General features: G+C 41.3%; 1 protein-coding gene across 4 annotated transcripts in view; it reads right to left on the bottom strand.

Annotated features, from left to right (window-relative positions):
- The window catches only part of clocka (clock circadian regulator a), a 154,622-nt gene extending 137,406 nt beyond the window's left edge, over positions 1–17,216 (bottom strand). For all 4 annotated transcript variants that reach the window (XM_051928594.1, XM_051928596.1, XM_051928595.1 and 1 more), the window contains exon 1: positions 17,157–17,216. The gene's annotated coding sequence lies outside the window, so the exon portion shown is untranslated. The remainder of the gene's footprint in view (positions 1–17,156) is intronic.
- Between the last annotated feature and the right edge of the window lie 320 nt (positions 17,217–17,536).

Below are 17,536 nucleotides of genomic sequence, written 5' to 3'. Positions count from 1 at the left end.
TCAACATCATAAAAGAAAATTAAAGTAGTGGTACCTGTTATGCTACCTGGAGTCCTTGGGTACTATGTCTCTTTGGAGAATCCCTGGGTACCACTGGTTTGACTTTATGTTGAATAAGTGGTTGCTGTCAGAGTCCCAAATGAGGCAAGTTACCTGCATTGTCAGGGATCATCAGTTACAGGACTACACCCATGTGGCGCGATTCCCCAAGGGTGATCCAGCTTGCAGGATCCACATTGCTGAAGACCCAAGCAGATGGACCAGGCCAAGTGGACACCCACGTAAAACCTGCCTGTGGCAGAGACACGGTCACTTCCAGAGGGTGAGACTCGACTACATGTCTGCCTGGGGGGTGGCCAACTGGGATCCTGAGGTGTTTCAACATGTCGGGGGTGTGGCAACATGCTGTACCCGTGTATCCTCCTCAACCTCAACTGACGTACCTGTTATGACTGATGTAAAGGGGCAACATTGAGAAATTGGAGTGACATTAACCCAACAGGCACAGACAGGTTTAAATTAGAACAGTGCTATTTAAAGAGAACAGCTAAGAACATTACCACCATTAAGTACATATGGGATACAAGCATTTAATTTGTAAATCTAGCGTTCTTATCTTCATAACAAATAGATGTTATCACCACTACATGGGTGTGGTTTCATAGTTTCTAATACTGTAAATTTTAAATCAGTGATGTATGGATTCATTGGGGTAAAATATTTGGACTCTGGGTGCTTGTCCAAACTTATAAAATATTATTCCTTTTTTATTAATCAATCTGGTATTCAACTATTGTGAGGGATGGCCGGCCAAATATTCCGGTCCACACCTCCAGGCCGCCAAATGGAGCCCTCCCAGCAGCATGGAAGGTCCCCAAATTCCAGCAGGGCATTATGGACATTGTAGTTTTTTATAAACAACCCTGCTGGATACCATGGGGACCACCAGGAGCCGCTATAGGGAGGCTTACCCTAACCTGGAAGTGCGTCATGATTACATGATCGGAAGGAACGACGTGCTTCCTGGTTGAAGAAAAGGACTTTTAATCTGACCCGGAAGTGATGAGGACTTATGGATTGTTGGGCTGGAACCACTTCCAGGTCAGGGGATATAAAAGGACTCTGGGAAAGCCCAGACACTGAGCTGAGCTGGGAGGAAGGGTGGCTAAGTGTCTGGGAGTGAAGGAATTGTGATTATTGTACTGTTTATTGATTATATGAGTAGTGTGGAGTGGAGGGTGCTTTGTGCACTGTGTTATTATAAAAATAAAAAGTCTTGGACTTTTACCTGGTGTTTGGCGTGGTACCTGAGGGTTTAAGGGAACACTAGTGCCCCCTACTGTTACACTATACAAAAAAAATGTCCTATGTATAACAATAGAAATTAAATAAAAGTAAAAATATTGATGCTACAGGTTGATCTGTGCAAGCAGCAATGTCTAGCACACTGGTACAATAAGTGCAATGTAATCAAGAAAAATGTCTATGTAGTGGCCTAAGGAAGACTGTTGTAATGAGAGTATACTGTAATAATACCCCTGATGCTTCAACCACATGAAAAATTACACAAAGGGGGACTTTTAAACAAAGAGAGATTGTTTAATATGCACCAGAGCTTTAAAATGGACGCATGGGAGCTGTTAGCAAATTTATAGTAAAGCAGCAATTCTATTATTGTTTGTCAAGCGAGAGGTCTATAACAATTCACTGGGCATATGTACTGTAAGCTAGTGTGATAAAGTTGTCTAGTCTTAAGCATACACTCTGTAACTAAAGAAACTGAGAAACTAGTAAAGAGCTTAAGTCTGTGCTAATAGAAATATGTAGGTTTAACATTTCATCAGTCCTTGAGTATGGTTATTTCATTAACATGAATAAAATCACCATACTCAAGGACTAATAAAATGCTGAATCATTTTTTTATTAAACAGAACAAGACTTGTATCTAAGAAACCAGGCCTTATTCCTCTTCATGAGTTTCAAAGGTCAATTTATTATGAACCAATATTACAATATATTTATTAGAAGAACCTACCTTGACCCATGTTCCGTTAAAAGTGTACATAAATGTATCAGTAAAAATCAATCTTGAGAATATCAGGGGAAAAAACCAAAATCTAGACACCCTAAAAAAGTATAAGTATACAGTAGTTACAATAGTTTAAACATGTATAAGTTATTTAGCAGACAAGGTCAGTACAATATCATCAGCATAAAAATAAAATTTAACACATTCTAAAGAAGAAAACAACCAATAAGGATTCTAAAATGGAACCCTGGGGAATACCTCCTCAACTAATCTCTCAATTAAGGGTGGATACTCAATATGTTTCCTAGCGGTGGTACAAGTTACCTATGGCCCTCTGTTTTTAATTCAATGTTCTTGCGTTTAATTTCTGTTGGTCTATTCCATGGCACCCGAGGCTCTGTATCTTAAAATTCCTACTTGTGTCTTCTACTTCAATCATCAAGAAAGGACACAGAAATCCATTAACAATTTAAAAACTGAAGCCATTCCACCCAACAATACCCCTCCAAATATCTACATAAAGTGATTAATTAAGTCAGCAATGAGTACTGAATTCAGTATCACTATGTTACTCACAACTGATGTTTGTCACACACAAGCAAACATTCAAGCTTTCTTTTTCTGCAACTCAATGATGACCTTATCCTATTGTTGAATTACAGTAATCCCTCCTCCATCGCGGGGGTTGCGTTCCAGAGCCACCCGCGAAATAAGAAAATCCGTGAAGTAGAAACCATATGTTTATATGGTTATTTTTATATTGTCATGCTTGGGTCACAGATTTGCGCAGAAACACAGGAGGTTGTAGAGAGACAGGAACGTTATTCAAACACTGCAAACAAACATTTGTCTCTTTTTCAAAAGTTTAAACTGTGCTCCATGACAAGACAGAGATGACAGTTCCGTCTCACAATTAAAAGAATGCAAACATATCTTCCTCTTCAAAGGAGTGCGCGTCAGGAGCACAGAATGTCACATAGATAGAGAAAAGCAAACAAATCAATACGGCTGTTTGGCTTTTAAGTATGCGAAGCACCGCGGCACAAAGCTGTTGAAGGCGGCAGCTCACACCCCCTCCGTCAGGAGCAGAGAGAGAGAGAGAGAGATAGAGAGAGACAGAGTTTGTTTTTCAATCAAAAATCAATACGTGCCCTTCGAGCTTTTAAGTATGCGAAGCACCGTGCAGCATGTCGTTTCAGGAAGCAGCTGCACAAAAGATAGCAACGTGAAGATAATCTTTCAGCAATTCTAGACGAGCGTCCATATTGTCTAGGTGTGCAAACAGCCCCCCTGCTCAATTCCCCTACGTCAGGATCAGAGAAAGTCAGCGCAAGAGAGAGAGAAAAGTAAGCTGGGTAGCTTCTCAGCCATCTGCCAATAGCGTCCCTTGTATGAAATCAACTGGGCAAACCAACTGAGGAAGCATGTACCAGAAATTAAAAGACCCATTGTCCGCAGAAATCCGCGAACCAGCAAAAAATCCGCGATATATATTTAAATATGCTTACATATAAAATCCGCGATGGAGTGAAGCTGCCAAAGGCGAAGCGCGATATAGCGAGGGATCACTGTACATAAACTTCAGATTTATAGCTCCCAGTCAAATGGTTGTGAATAGTTCAACATTCAACAAGGTCTCTCCTGTGGAGTAGTACCACAGAAAGTAAGAGATCACAACAAATCTAGATGTTTTGTTCCACAGCTAGAGCTGGAAGTATAGTAGAATTTAACTATATGTTAATAAGTATTTTTCAAATTGTAAAATGGAATTCGCTCTTCTCCTGAAGACAGAAGTTATTTTTCACGTACTAATAGCCACTTTTACTTGTAGTTATGGTGTTTGGTATTTGGGAACCTACTATATATCACGCTAACCTGCAGTTCCAACCCTAAACAAGGAACCTACAAAAACTGATAAAAAAATAAAAAAAAAAAAAAAAACAAATTTGAAATAACTGAAATGAGATTTGGTTAATGTCAAAGGGGTGCCTTTGTGGCCAAAGCTAGGGGTAACATGGTACAAAGTAATACATTACTGTAGTCTTACATTTCCCAGTAATAAGTGTTACATAGTACAGTAAAATTTTTGCAATCTTATTACATTTACTAACTTAACTATAATTTTGTTACTTCTAAGCAAATAATATATAAATTTTATAAAGGCCTTGAAAGGAAGATACTCCATTTCACAAAATGTTTAAGAAGGTGATATTCCCTGTCTGATTTTCACTTTCAATGAACATTATTTTTACACTATAAGATTGGCACTTGAGCTGTGTCATTTTATGACCTCTCATTATTGTTATTAACGTTAAATTTTTCCTTTGATAACAAATAAGAATTCAAGAGTTTTACTTTAAAGAATAAGAACTTCACAGTTTTAGTATACTACTAGGGGGCTTCGCCCCCTGCTCGCTTCACTCGCCAACCCCCGTGTTTGGTTAATTGGATATACAATTTTACATGTTTTTTTTGGAATTGTTTCAATTTCATTATTTTGACTTTTACTTTAAAGCTTTATTAAAAACAATATTTTTTGGAGACACATTGTGACAACGCAACATATAAATGCCCGTGAGTGAATATTGTTTCTGTTTCTGTAATAAATAATCCGAGTTGTTCTGTTTGTCCCTGTGATTTATTGATTGTCATAGCAAACATTATTCTCACGGTAAACTGTAAACATTTTACTACGAATAGCATATCACAATCTCCTTTGGTGTGTAAGGTTACTCGCGGAATACATACATCACCTTTCTTTTTGCCTGTTAAAATGTGCATCACCTCTCCGAGATCATCAATATACACCCGACCAAATTGTGTACTCTCTGAAATTTAACTTGTCGTTCCTTTAACTGTTGTGGGACCACAGATTCTCATAGCATATGGTCCATTATTGTGTAAATCCACGTTTTGTCCATTGAATGATGCGAATGCGAAAAGACTTTGTTGTCTACTCTTTTTTTCAGACCTCAATTTGTCCTGGTATTTTTTCAATTACACCTGGTTCTAATGATTAATCACCTTTTGTTTGCGGTAATGCAATCATTTCTATCTTTTCTTTGATACTGTAGTGACTGACATGATAAAGTGTCACAAAAGTTTTACCTGAACAATCGCTGACTTCCTAACCCCAAACACAACTTTCTAGCACCCTCTCCAACGCCCCCCCTTACCGCATGAAATCAATACCCCGCTATCAGTCCCCCGTGCTGTACTCCGCCTTCCCTCAATCGGACCTAACAGTCACTTAAAACCAAAAAGCCCTCAACCTGGGTGGGACGCTACAATACTTTCGAATTTTACTGCTTTCATATTCTGTACCTTTGTCTGCATGTGTATCGCGCCATCATTTGTTTGAGCCTTTCGAATTCCACTGCTTTCATAATCTCTTATCTGCCTTTTTTTCTCTCCAATGCCTTTGGGTCTCTATTCTCCGTATTGTCCTTATACGCTTTCTATGCGCTGAAAGCACATGATTTGTGTGTACTATGTGCTTTTACACGATTGATGTTTTTTTGATCGGTGTGCTCTTATATATTCCGTACTATCTTTGTGGACCTTTGCGGAGCCCGTAGTGTCTTAACCCGTGCCTGCTTTGCTTCCACAGTTTGAGACGCGCGTTGTAGGCGCCTGCGTTCATTGATCTTATCCAGGTGGGCTCGTGTGTGTATCGTTGAGCTGTATTGTGTTTTGAATTTGGTGTAAAGCGTTAAGCAGTTTGTACAATCCCAAGCAGCACATTATTCCTAACTTCACTCCGCAGTAGTGCCACTCACAATATGGCGGTTGTTTTATTTGCTATTTCCGTTAGTTGAGCTGTACGCGCCTGCGCAGTACGTCTCATGGTCCCATCGCCTTGTACCTGCGTCCATGCCATCCGGTTTACCATTATCGATTAGTAATATGGATAGAGTAGTATAGTATAGAGTACATGATTAACAGAAAGAATTTAATTTAATTCTACTTTATTGATCCCATGGCTCCATCTTCCATAATGTTAGACCAGGAACCTGTGGAATTACACACATCACAGTTGCATAATACTTTTGTTGATTATGATGTACAGTAATCCCTCCTCCATCGCGGGGGTTGCGTTCCAGAGCCACCCGCGAAATAAGAAAATCCGCGAAGTAGAAACCATATGTTTAAATGATTATTTTTATATTGTCATGCTTGGGTCACAGATTTGCGCAGAAACACAGGAGGTTGTAGAGAGACAGGAACGTTATTCAAACACTGCAAACAAACATTTGTCTCTTTTTCAAAAGTTTAAACTGTGCTCCATGACAAGACAGAGATGACAGTTCAGTCTCACAATTAAAAGAATGCAAACATATCTTCCTCTTCAAAGGAGCAAACAAACCAACAAAGCAGAGAGAGAGAGAGAGAGAGAGAGAGAGACAGATAAAAAAAATCAATACGTGCCCTTTGAGCTTTTAAGTATGCGAAGCACCGTGCAGCATACTTAAAAGCTGCACACAGAAGGTAGCAACGTGAAGATAATCTTTCAGCATTTTTAGATGAGCGTCCGTATCGTCTAGGTGTGCGAACAGCCCCCCTGCTCACACCCCCTATGTCAGGATCACAGATAGTCAGCGCAAGAGAGAGAGAAAGAAAAGTAAGCTGGGTAGCTTCTCAGCCATCTGCCAATAGCGTCACTTGTATGAAATCAACTGGGCAAACCAACTGAGGAAGCATGTACCAGAAATTAAAAGACCCATTGTCCTCAGAAACCCGCGAAGCAGCGAAAAATCTGCGATATATATTTAAATATGCTTACATATAAAATCCGCGATGGAGTGAAGCCGCGAAAGGTGAAGCGCGATATAGCGAGGGATTACTGTAAAGCCCCATGGATCAAAGAGCTCATACGGAATTACATTTACAAAGGCAAAAAGTCTTCAATATCCAATCAAATGAAAATAGTACATGCACCATGGGTCATAAAATGTAGCGCTGTATCTTGACATGCTTTTTCATTTTTTCATCACACCCCTTTAAAGTTCCTTTAAAGTTCCTGCAAAAATGAAAATGTCTAGGCACAAGTAAGTTCACTGTATCTTTACTTTAATTGTTAGCAAATGTAAGATAGTTAATTACAACATTAAAATGCTTTGTTATTTGATTACCATATACCTTTTTGACAGTGTTAAGGGCAAAGAAATGGGACCGGGGTGTATTTAGTGTGTTACACAATTAACACTGCAGGTAGCCTGTCACCACCTGATCAATAAATATTCTTATCTGCAGGTTGTTACACTAGCAACAATTTCATTGTTTATCCACTCCATGTTTGCAAGTATTTCAGTGGTAAAGACCATATTATTTTTGCTTAAGAATTCTTTTTGTAAATAAAGGATTGTACCTGCTGGCTCATATATTTTAAATGGCACACTGCTACTGCAAGTCATGTAGTTTGCTTGTATACCTGCTGAATTCACATTCACTATCATTACTTAACTCAAAATAAAATATTTGTATTATATATTTAGATTGATTGATATTATGAGCAGAAGGCAATATTTACCCAAATATATAATGTATGTGCTTAAAAAGCTTAAAAAGCTAGCTGATCTAGGGAAGCTTTTATATTAAATGCTGAAAAGTATGATAAAATATGATACTTGAAATCTTCTGATACACTTTGATTGATAACATTTAATAGTATACACAGCATGTTCCAATTATTACTCTAAATTTATAGATGAATATATTCAACAACCTAAATGTTTTATTTAGGAAAATAGCTAATTTGACAAATAAGTGGACTGCCTTTCCTCGTCATTGTCCTTTTGCTCTGAGATTCTCCCTTGATGAGTCTTCTCTGCCTTTGCCTACCTTCCATATCATCAACCTCCTCTTTCCTTGACTCTGTCTCCCTAAGCATACAGGCTACAAATCTAATCTCTGACCTTGCTGAGCCATTTGTGCAAGTTAAATGGGGACAATATAGAGGGACACTGTCAATGCATCACAGACTATATTATCTTCTGTGTCGACACAGTGATAACCCTCAAAGACACATTTCTTTCCAAACAACAAGCCATGAATTACTAAGAAGCTAAAAAGGTCTCCTGAATGATTAAAAAGAGAGCATTCAAATCCAGTGACAAAGAGGCTCTGAAGGATGTACAGTGTGTGCTAAAGAAAAAGCTAAGTGAAGGAAAGGAAACACTTACTTTTACAACGTGGGCATGGATTTTTACACGCCGAGACTCGTCTATTCAAGTACTCAACTTCGAGCGCTGAGAAGAAATGCCAGTGCAGTTCCCTATTTACCCGATGAGGTAAGAAGGCGGTATCGTGGCAACAGAGCTGGCACGAAGCTAAAAATGAAGCGGCTTGCGAGAAAGTGGCGTTTTAAGCCTTCGGTGCCTTCTGTGATTCTGGGTTATGTGAACTCAATCTCAAATAAGATCGACGAACTGGCTGCGCTGGTGAAAAATGTCAGAACCTACAGAGAATGCAGTTTGTTGTGTTTTTGCGAAACGTGGCTAACTAGCACTATCCCAGATGCTAACGTGGAGCTACTCGGGTTTAGCACAGTTAGAGCGGACAGAGATGCAAGTACCTGTGGGAAGCACAAAGGAGGAGGACTCGCTCTCTATGTTAACTCTTTTAGGGCGGATGTCGACTTTTGTCGACAGGAGGGGTTGAAGGCGAATGTCGACAAAAGTCGACATCCAGGGATAGGGGGCGACAATCAGCTGTTAATGGCGACAAATCTCACTGTCACATCACAGGTATTCCCTCTGTGCTTGGAGGAATGCTAGACTCGTTGACTCGGCAAATAAACATTGCGTGTGCGTGAGTTGCAAAATGTAAACAAAGGCAAGATGGCACCGACATGTGAAAAGGCAGCGAAGCAAGTGCAGAAAAGAAAACACTCGGCAGGCGATGTTTTGCGCATTATCGCGGAGTCGTACTCTTGATTTTTCAGAATCAGACTTTATTGGCAGTGATCAGGAGATCGAGCAAGAGAGTTAGAAGCAGGCATCAGCTGATCAGACACCAGCCGATGCCGCGCCAGCGGATCTACTGCCAGTTGAGTGCCTTTGCGCAGCCGATGCATCTACGGCAAAGTTCGCATGAGATAAATACACAGACATTGATCCGTTGAGAGCCGATCTGGCTACCGGAGTTTACAAGACGGCATGGCTTGCTGTTGGACACGACAGATCACCAGCTGCTGTACTTCAGGCTGCTCTCTCCTGATGCTGCTTTTCAGCTACTGTCAGACGAGACAAACAGGTAGGCAGAGATTTTTTTTGAATCGCGGGCTGCGTTTGCATCGCATTCTCGTTTTTCAAAGTGGAAACCCACAACGAAAGACGAGATGAAGCGCGCTGTGGCATTACAAATAGAGATGGGACAGAACTGGTGATATAACTTCAGGGAGCATTGGTCCAAACGTGTTTTGTCCCCTGGTGGTTTAGGTACGTGCTGCTGCAAAGTTTTATTCACTTCTGTAATAAACAGAAGCAAATCCCATGGGGTGAGCCAGGCTATAATGCCATACATAAAGTTCATAAAGTTTCAGAAGATGAAAAGAGGTGACAATACGGTTTTCATGCAGGCAGAAAACTTGGTGGCAGTGGCATGGCACGATGGCAAATGGGTGACTTGTCTCTCTACAGTACACACTAACAATATATGTTAGAAAGTGCAGCAACAGACAATTGAAAAATAGGCATCAAAGCAACACATATTGTAAGGAGTGCAATGTGGCAATGACTGAAATTGGCTGCTTTGAGCGAGATCAGACTTTGCTGTGTAAAATGTATGTGATATGTATGTGAAATCATAGAGTATGCAGGCTCATACAACATGCAAGACAGTAACATTTGTCAAAAGTAAATATTTTTTGTTGATTTGATGTGTTAAACAATTGCTTTGTGTTCTTTTTTAAAAATGTTAGTTTTTGGAAAAATATTCAGCCCTGGGAGAAAAGAAACAAAAAAAAAATTAGCCCTAAAAGAGTTAATACACGGTGGTGTAACTCTGGACATGTTAACGTCAAAATCTCCACGTGCTGCAGGGACATCAAACTGTTGGCCGTAAGTTTGCATCCCTATTACTTCCCCAGAGAGTTTGGACACGTCATTGTTGTTATTGTATACATTCCTCCTCGGGCGGACGTGGAGACGGCGTGTGACATCATCCATTCTGCTGTTGCTAAGTTACAAATGCAGCACCCTGAGGCGCTTGTGCTAATCGCTGGAGACTTTAACCATGTGACGCTGGACAAAACATTACCTGCCTTCTCCCAGTATGTGGACTCTAACACCCGGGGAAATACGACTATTGATTTACTGTATGCAAACGTTAAAGATGCATACAGCGCCACCCCGCTGCCTGCACTTGGGAAAGCAGATCATAACCTGGTTCTGTTTCAGCCTCACTACAAACCAAAACCTGCAGCCACACGATCATTCAGGAAGTGGACCTCGGAGGCTGAGAATGCTCTGAGAGAATGTTTTGGAACTACAGACAGGGATATCCTGCAGGGATCACATAGTGAGAACATTGAGGAAGTTGTTGACTACACTACTGACTACATCAACTTCTGTATGGACATTGTATTTTCAGTAAGAACTGTACGCTGCTATGCTAACAACAAGCCATGGATTACAAGTGACATCAAGGGCCTTTTGAACCAGAAGAAAAGGGCTTTTAAAGACGGTGATCAGCATGAGCTCAAGCGCATGAAGAAGGAACTCCGAGTCCAGCTCAGGGCGGCGAAGGAGCAGTACAGGAGAAAGCTGGAGCAGAAGTTGCAGAATAACAGCATGAAGGAAGTGTGGGATGGGATGAAGATCATCACTGGCTGCAGCTCGAAGCGGGGTACCACCATCGACAGAGACGTAAATAGAGCAAACCAAATGAACAATTTCTTTAACAGGTTTGACCACCCTAACCCACTCTCACCTCGGAGTACTGCACCCTCCACACATCCTTCTGCTGATACCAGCATAGGAGAGACATCCCCACCCATAATTACAACAGCGCAAGTGAGCAGAGAGCTGAGAAGACTTCATGCCAGCAAAGCAGCGGGTCCAGATGGAGCATCGCCACGACTGCTGAAGGTCTGTGCATCGGAGCTGGGGGGTCCTCTACAGCGCATCTTCAACCTGAGCCTGGAACAAGGGAGAGTCCCGAGGCTTTGGAAAACATCTTGCATCACCCCAGTCCCAAAGGTATCACGTCCAAGTGAGCTGAATGACTTCCGGCCTGTTGCTCTGACATCACATGTGATGAAGACCATGGAGAAGCTGCTGCTTCACCACCTGAGGCCACAGGTTCAACACGCCCTCGACCCTCTGCAGTTTGCATATCAGGAGGTGGTGGGAACAGGAGGATGCCATCATCTATATGCTACATCGATCCCTCTCTCACTTGGACAAAGGCAGTGGTGCTGTAAGAATAATGTTTCTAGACTTCTCTAGCGCCTTCAACACAATCCAACCTCTGCTCCTTAGGGACAAGCTGACAGAGATGGGAGTAGATTCATACCTGGTGGCATGGATCGTGGACTATCTTAAAGACAGACCTCAGTATGTGCGTCTTGGGAACTGCACGTCTGACATTGTGATCAGCAACACAGGAGCGCCACAAGGGACTGTACTTTCTCCGATCCTGTTCAGCCTATATACATCGGACTTCCAACACAACTCGGAGTCCTGCCACATGCAAAAGTTCGCTGATGACACTGCTATCGTGGGCTGCATTAGGAGTGGGCAGGAGGAGGAGTATAGGGACCTAATCAATGACTTTGTTAAATGGTGCGACTCAAACCACCTACACCTGAACACCAGCAAAACCAAGGAGCTGGTGGTGGATTTTAGGAGGCCCAGGCCCTTCATGGACCCCGTGATCATCAGAGGTGACTGTGTGCAGATGGTGCAGACCTATAAATACCTGGGAGTGCAGCTGGATGATAAATTAGACTGGACTACCAATACTGATGCTCTGTGTAAGAGAGGACAGAGCCGGTTATACTTCCTTAGAAGGCTGGCGTCCTTCAACATCTGCAATAAGATGCTGCAGATGTTCTATCAGACGGTTATGGCGAGCGCACTCTTCTATGCAGTGGTGTGCTGGGGAGACAGCATTAAGAAGAAAGACGCCTCACGCCTGGACAAACTGGCAAGGAAGGCAGGCTCTATTGTTGGCATGGAGCTAGACAGTTTGACATCCGTGGCAGAGCGACGGACGCTATTAATTATGGAAAATCCACTGCATCCACTAAACAGTGTCATCTCCAGACAGAAGAGCAGCTTCAGCGACAGACTGCTGTCACTGTCCTGCTCCACTGACAGACTGAGGAGATCGTTCCTTCCCCAAACTATGCGACTCTTCAATTCCACCCGGGGGGGGTAAACATTAACATTTAACATTATATAAAGTTATTGTCTGTTTTTTTTACCTGCATTATTATCAATCTTTAATTTAATACAGTAATCCCTCCTCCATCGCGGGGGTTGCGTTCCAGAGCCACCCGCGAAATAGGAAAATCCGCGAAGTAGAAACCATATGTTTATATGGTTATTTTTAGAATGTCATGCTTGGGTCACAGATTTGCGCAGAAACACAGGAGGTTGTAGAGAGACAGGAACGTTATTCAAACACTGCAAACAAATATTTGTCTCTTTTTCAAAAGTTTAAACTGTGCTCCATGACAAGACAGAGATGACAGTTCTGTCTCACAATTAAAAGAATGCAAACATATCTTCCTTTTCAAAGGAGTGCAAAGCAAGCAGTCAAAAAAAAAAATCAATAGGGCTTTTTGGCTTTTAAGTATGCGAAGCACCGCCGGTACAAAGCTGTTGAAGGCGGCAGCTCACACCCCCTCTGTCAGGAGCAGGAAGAGATAGAGAGAGAGATAGAGAGAGACAGATAAAAAAAATCAATACGTGCCCTTTGAGCTTTTAAGTATGCGAAGCTCCGTGCAGCATGTCCTTCAGGAAGCAGCTGCACACAGCCCCCCTGCTCACACCCCCCTACGTCAGCGCAAGAGAGAGAGAGAGAGAGAGAGGGAGAGAGAAAGTAAGCTGGATAGCTTCTCAGCCATCTGCCAATAGCGTCCCTTGTATGAAATCAACTGGGCAAACCAACTGAGAAAGCATTTACCAGAAATTAAAAGACCTATTGTCCGCAGAAACCCGCGAAGCAGCGAAAAATCCGCGATATATATTTAAATATGCTTACATATAAAATCCGCGATGGAGTGAAGCCGCGAAAGGCGAAGCGCGATATAGCGAGGGATCACTGTATTGTTTTTTTTGTATCAGTAAGGTGCTGCTGGAGTAAGTGAATTTCCCCTTGGGATTAATAAAGTATCTATCTATCTATCTAGGAGGGTTACAAAGCTAAAACAGACTCACTCAGAATAAGATGAAGGATGTTTGGAATGGACTGGTTATAATTACTGGACTCGAGCAATCCAGGGCTCAAGCACTAGAATGGGATATGGACAAAGCTAACGCCCTGAACCAATTTTTTAATAGATTTTCCCTTTCACCGCCACCTTCTTCCAAAGACCAGTCTCCCCACACCATCCTTACTACATTAAGAACTCCAGTCATGTCAACTGGATTGGCCACTGACAAGTCCACCTCTGACCATCAGTGTGGACTTTCAATAACTGAAGACCAAGAAACAAGACAACTAAGGAAACTAGATAATGGAAAAGCTGCAGAACCAGATGGAGTCAGTCCTCAAGTTCTTAAGGCCTGTACTGACCAACTTTGTGGTGTCCTTTTTCACTTCTTCGGTCTTTCCCTAAGGCTTCAGAATGTGCATCCTGTATTATTTCTGTTCCAAAGAAGGCAAGCACCTCTTCACCCAATGACTGCAGACCAGTGGCACTTATGTCTCACATCATGAACACCTTTGAGAGACTGGTCAACTTGTGGTAGACAACCTGGATCCACTGAGGTTTGCCTATCTGTCAAAAAATTAGAGTGTAGGATGAAACTATCTGCTCCACAAAGCTGGCAGGACTGTGATAATTATGATTTTTGATTTTTCCAACCTCTTCAAAACCATCCAGCCATCACTGTTAAGGGGTAAATTCAGAGATATGCAGGTGGATGAGCCTATGGTAACCTGGATAATGGACTATATGTTGGGCAGATTGCAGTTTGTGAGACTCAAGGACTGTGTTTCTGATACGGATATGAGCAACACTGGAGCACCACAAGGAACAGTCCTGTCTCCTTTTTGCTTTACACTGTACACCTCAGACTACAAATACAACACCACGTCATGTCACTTGCAAAAATTCTCAGATGATTCTGCACTTATGGGATGTATTGATAAAGGGGATGAGACAGAGTATAGGAGTCTGGTGGAAAGGTTTTTTTCATGTTGCAAAGAGAATTGTCTGCATCTTAACATCAGCAAATCAAGGAACTAGTAATTGACTTTCACTGCACCAAACAGCCTCTATGTCTGGTCACTAATCAATGAGTGGATGCAGAGGTGGTCTACTCCTATAAGTACCTGGGACTCCACATTCATGAGGTTGGACTGGGCTCAGAACACATATAGGAACTATATAAGAAAGGGTAGACTCTTTTTCCTTAGGAGATTGCATTCCTTTACTGTGGAAAGTGACACATTTTAAACATTTCAGCTATAAACACTGTATATAAAACTTTAGAAATGTCTTTACACATGACAAATATCAACAAATAAAAACATATTTGATAGCTAGTTTAGTTTTTTTTCCCCCTATAATGTCATCATTTCGGGTTTTTTTTTATTTTTTTAGTTATTTTTTTTTTTTTAATTGTAGGAGGTTTTTACCCCTAAATACATCCATCCATCCATTTTCCAACCTGCTGAATCCGAACACAGGGTCACGGGGGTCTGCTGGAGCCAATCCCAGCCAACACAGGGCACAAGGCAGGGAACCAATCCCGGGCAGGGTGCCAACCCACCGCAGGACACACACAAACACACCCACACACCAAGCACACACTAGGGCCAATTTAGAATCGCCAATCCACCTAACCTGCATGTCTTTGGAATGTGGGAGGAAACCGGAGCGCCCGGAGGAAACCCACGCAGACACGGGGAGAACATGCAAACTCCACGCAGGGAGGACCCGGGAATCGAACCCAGGTCCCCAGATCTCCCAACTGCGAGGCAGCAGCGCTACCCACTGCGCCACCGTGCCGCCCCCCCTAAATACAAATATATCGAAATGCTCTTTCTTAGTGGATACCTACATCCCTAGATGTACTAGTATTTTTAAAGGAGACTCACTTAATAAGTAAGGACCAGTTTTGATTACAAAGAGATTAAATTGGCCAAATGTTTCACTTGTTATAAAAAGAAAACTAGAGGTGTGGGAATCCTAAAACATAAAATATTTATAGCATCAGACATCGTATTTGATCCTGAAGGATGCTATGTCATGGCGATCATGGCGATGGGCAATTTATTCAAATCTATAGTCATTCTGATAATTAAAATAAGATGCTTAAAAATATCTTATTGTTACATTTATTTGGGGAGTTTGGTTTTTAGGTCACAATGTGATTTCTCTCTCTCTCTCTCTGCCCATTTGGATACTTCTTTTGGGTTCAGAGTGAAACTGGGCTGGGCACCATTAAAATTCTGTTTTTACAAGATTTCTACATTTATTACTGTTTTTATTTTCATCTGACCTTGTGTTTTTAACAATGCAGTACAAAACTGATTGAAAAAGGGATGTAAATCTGTCAAAATGGGGTTATGGATTTAGTGTCTTGGGTTTGTCTTGCTTGCTTTAGTTATAATCATTGTCCGTAAGTACACAATAAGGAAAAACAATGAATATGAGTATTGCTGTAGAATGTCTGAAAAATCCCGAGTTCTGCTGGAAGAATTTTATGTACAGCTTAATCTGATAGCAAGATGAAAAATGTTATGTTTGGTGAAAACACACAACATTCTAATAAATTAATATAATCTCAACTCTGAAGCCCGACGGCATGAAGGCAATAGTTTGGGGCTGCTTTGCATCCTTACGACCTGGGCTGCATGTAATCACTGAGATACACAGAATTATACAAAAGAATGTCACACCATCAGTCTGTGAGGTAAAGCTTAAAGAGATCTAGCAGCATGACAAGTAAATTTAATACAGGATAGAGGAAGCAAATATTGAACTTAAACTAAATAATTTTTGCAACATAACCCAGACAAAGCATTTAATGGCATACAGCAATAAAACATTAATCAACTAGAGTTTTCGAAAGGAAATGGTTGAAAACACCTCCATACCAGGTTTCAGAATTAGTCAGTCAACAGGTGATGTAAACATTTAAGTTATTTTTTTCTAAAGGATATGCCAACATTTACTAAAAAATGTAAATAATATTTATAGTAAAGTGAATGTTGGAATCATCCATCCATCCATCCATCCATCCATCCATTTCCCAACCCGCTGAATCCGAACACAGGGTCGCGGGGGTCTGCTGGAGCCTATCCCAGCCAACACAGGGCACAAGGCAGGGAAACAATCCTGGGCAGGGTGCCAACCCACCGCAGGACACACACAAACACACCCACACACCAAGCACACACTAGGGCCAATTTAGAATCGCCAATCCACCTAACCTGCATGTCTTTGGACTGTGGGAGGAAACCGGAGCGCCCGGAGGAAACCCACGCAGACACGGGGAGAACATGCAAACTCCACACAGGGAGGACCCGGGAAGCGAACCCGGGTCCCCAGGTCTCCCAACTGCGAGGCAACAGCGCTACCCACTGCGCCACCGTGCCGCCATGTTGGAATCATACTCAACAAAAAATTTAAACAATAAATGTTTGTATAATATTGTCCTCACAGGTGGCGCAGTGGTAGTGCTGCTGCTTTGCAGTAAGGAGACTGTGGAAGATTGTGGGTTCACTTCCCGGTTCCTCCCTGTGTGGATAGCGCTTTGAGTACTGAGAAAAGCGCTATATAAATGTAATGAATTATTATTATTAATATTTGCATAACAAATTACACTATAGGTCAACATATAACTATAGCAACTTTGTCTAACCCTAAAATTTTGGATAATACCCAAATTTCATAAAATTTCACCTGCACAGCAGCTTTGTATTTATAAATAGTATGAAAACTTACAATGGGAAAGAACAGCAGAAAAGCAAACTTTGTTCTTCAACTCTTCTTGTCCTTGAACTGCACACAACAGAGAGGAGAGATATTTCAGATAATACTGTATATGATCTACAGGCGTGTTAATATTTGCTTTATGTTACCTGAAAACAATAGGCATTTTAAAAATGTTAAAAACATGTTAAAGGTTTACTTATTTTGCTTTATTTTAATTGATTTCAAAGTTCACTATCTTGGGTTCTTTTTACTGGACATTAATGTTTACTTAAAGACAATTAGAAAGTATTATACCTATTGCTGAAATAAAAATAATAATAATAATTATGGCTGTCAGGAAGTGCTTCAAACATACTATATTTTAATATACTACATTTAATTACGAATTA

Source organism: Erpetoichthys calabaricus, chromosome 5, assembly GCF_900747795.2.
Source record: "Erpetoichthys calabaricus chromosome 5, fErpCal1.3, whole genome shotgun sequence".
Taxonomy (NCBI): domain Eukaryota; kingdom Metazoa; phylum Chordata; class Cladistia; order Polypteriformes; family Polypteridae; genus Erpetoichthys; species Erpetoichthys calabaricus.
This window is presented reverse-complemented; position numbering and strand designations above follow the sequence as displayed.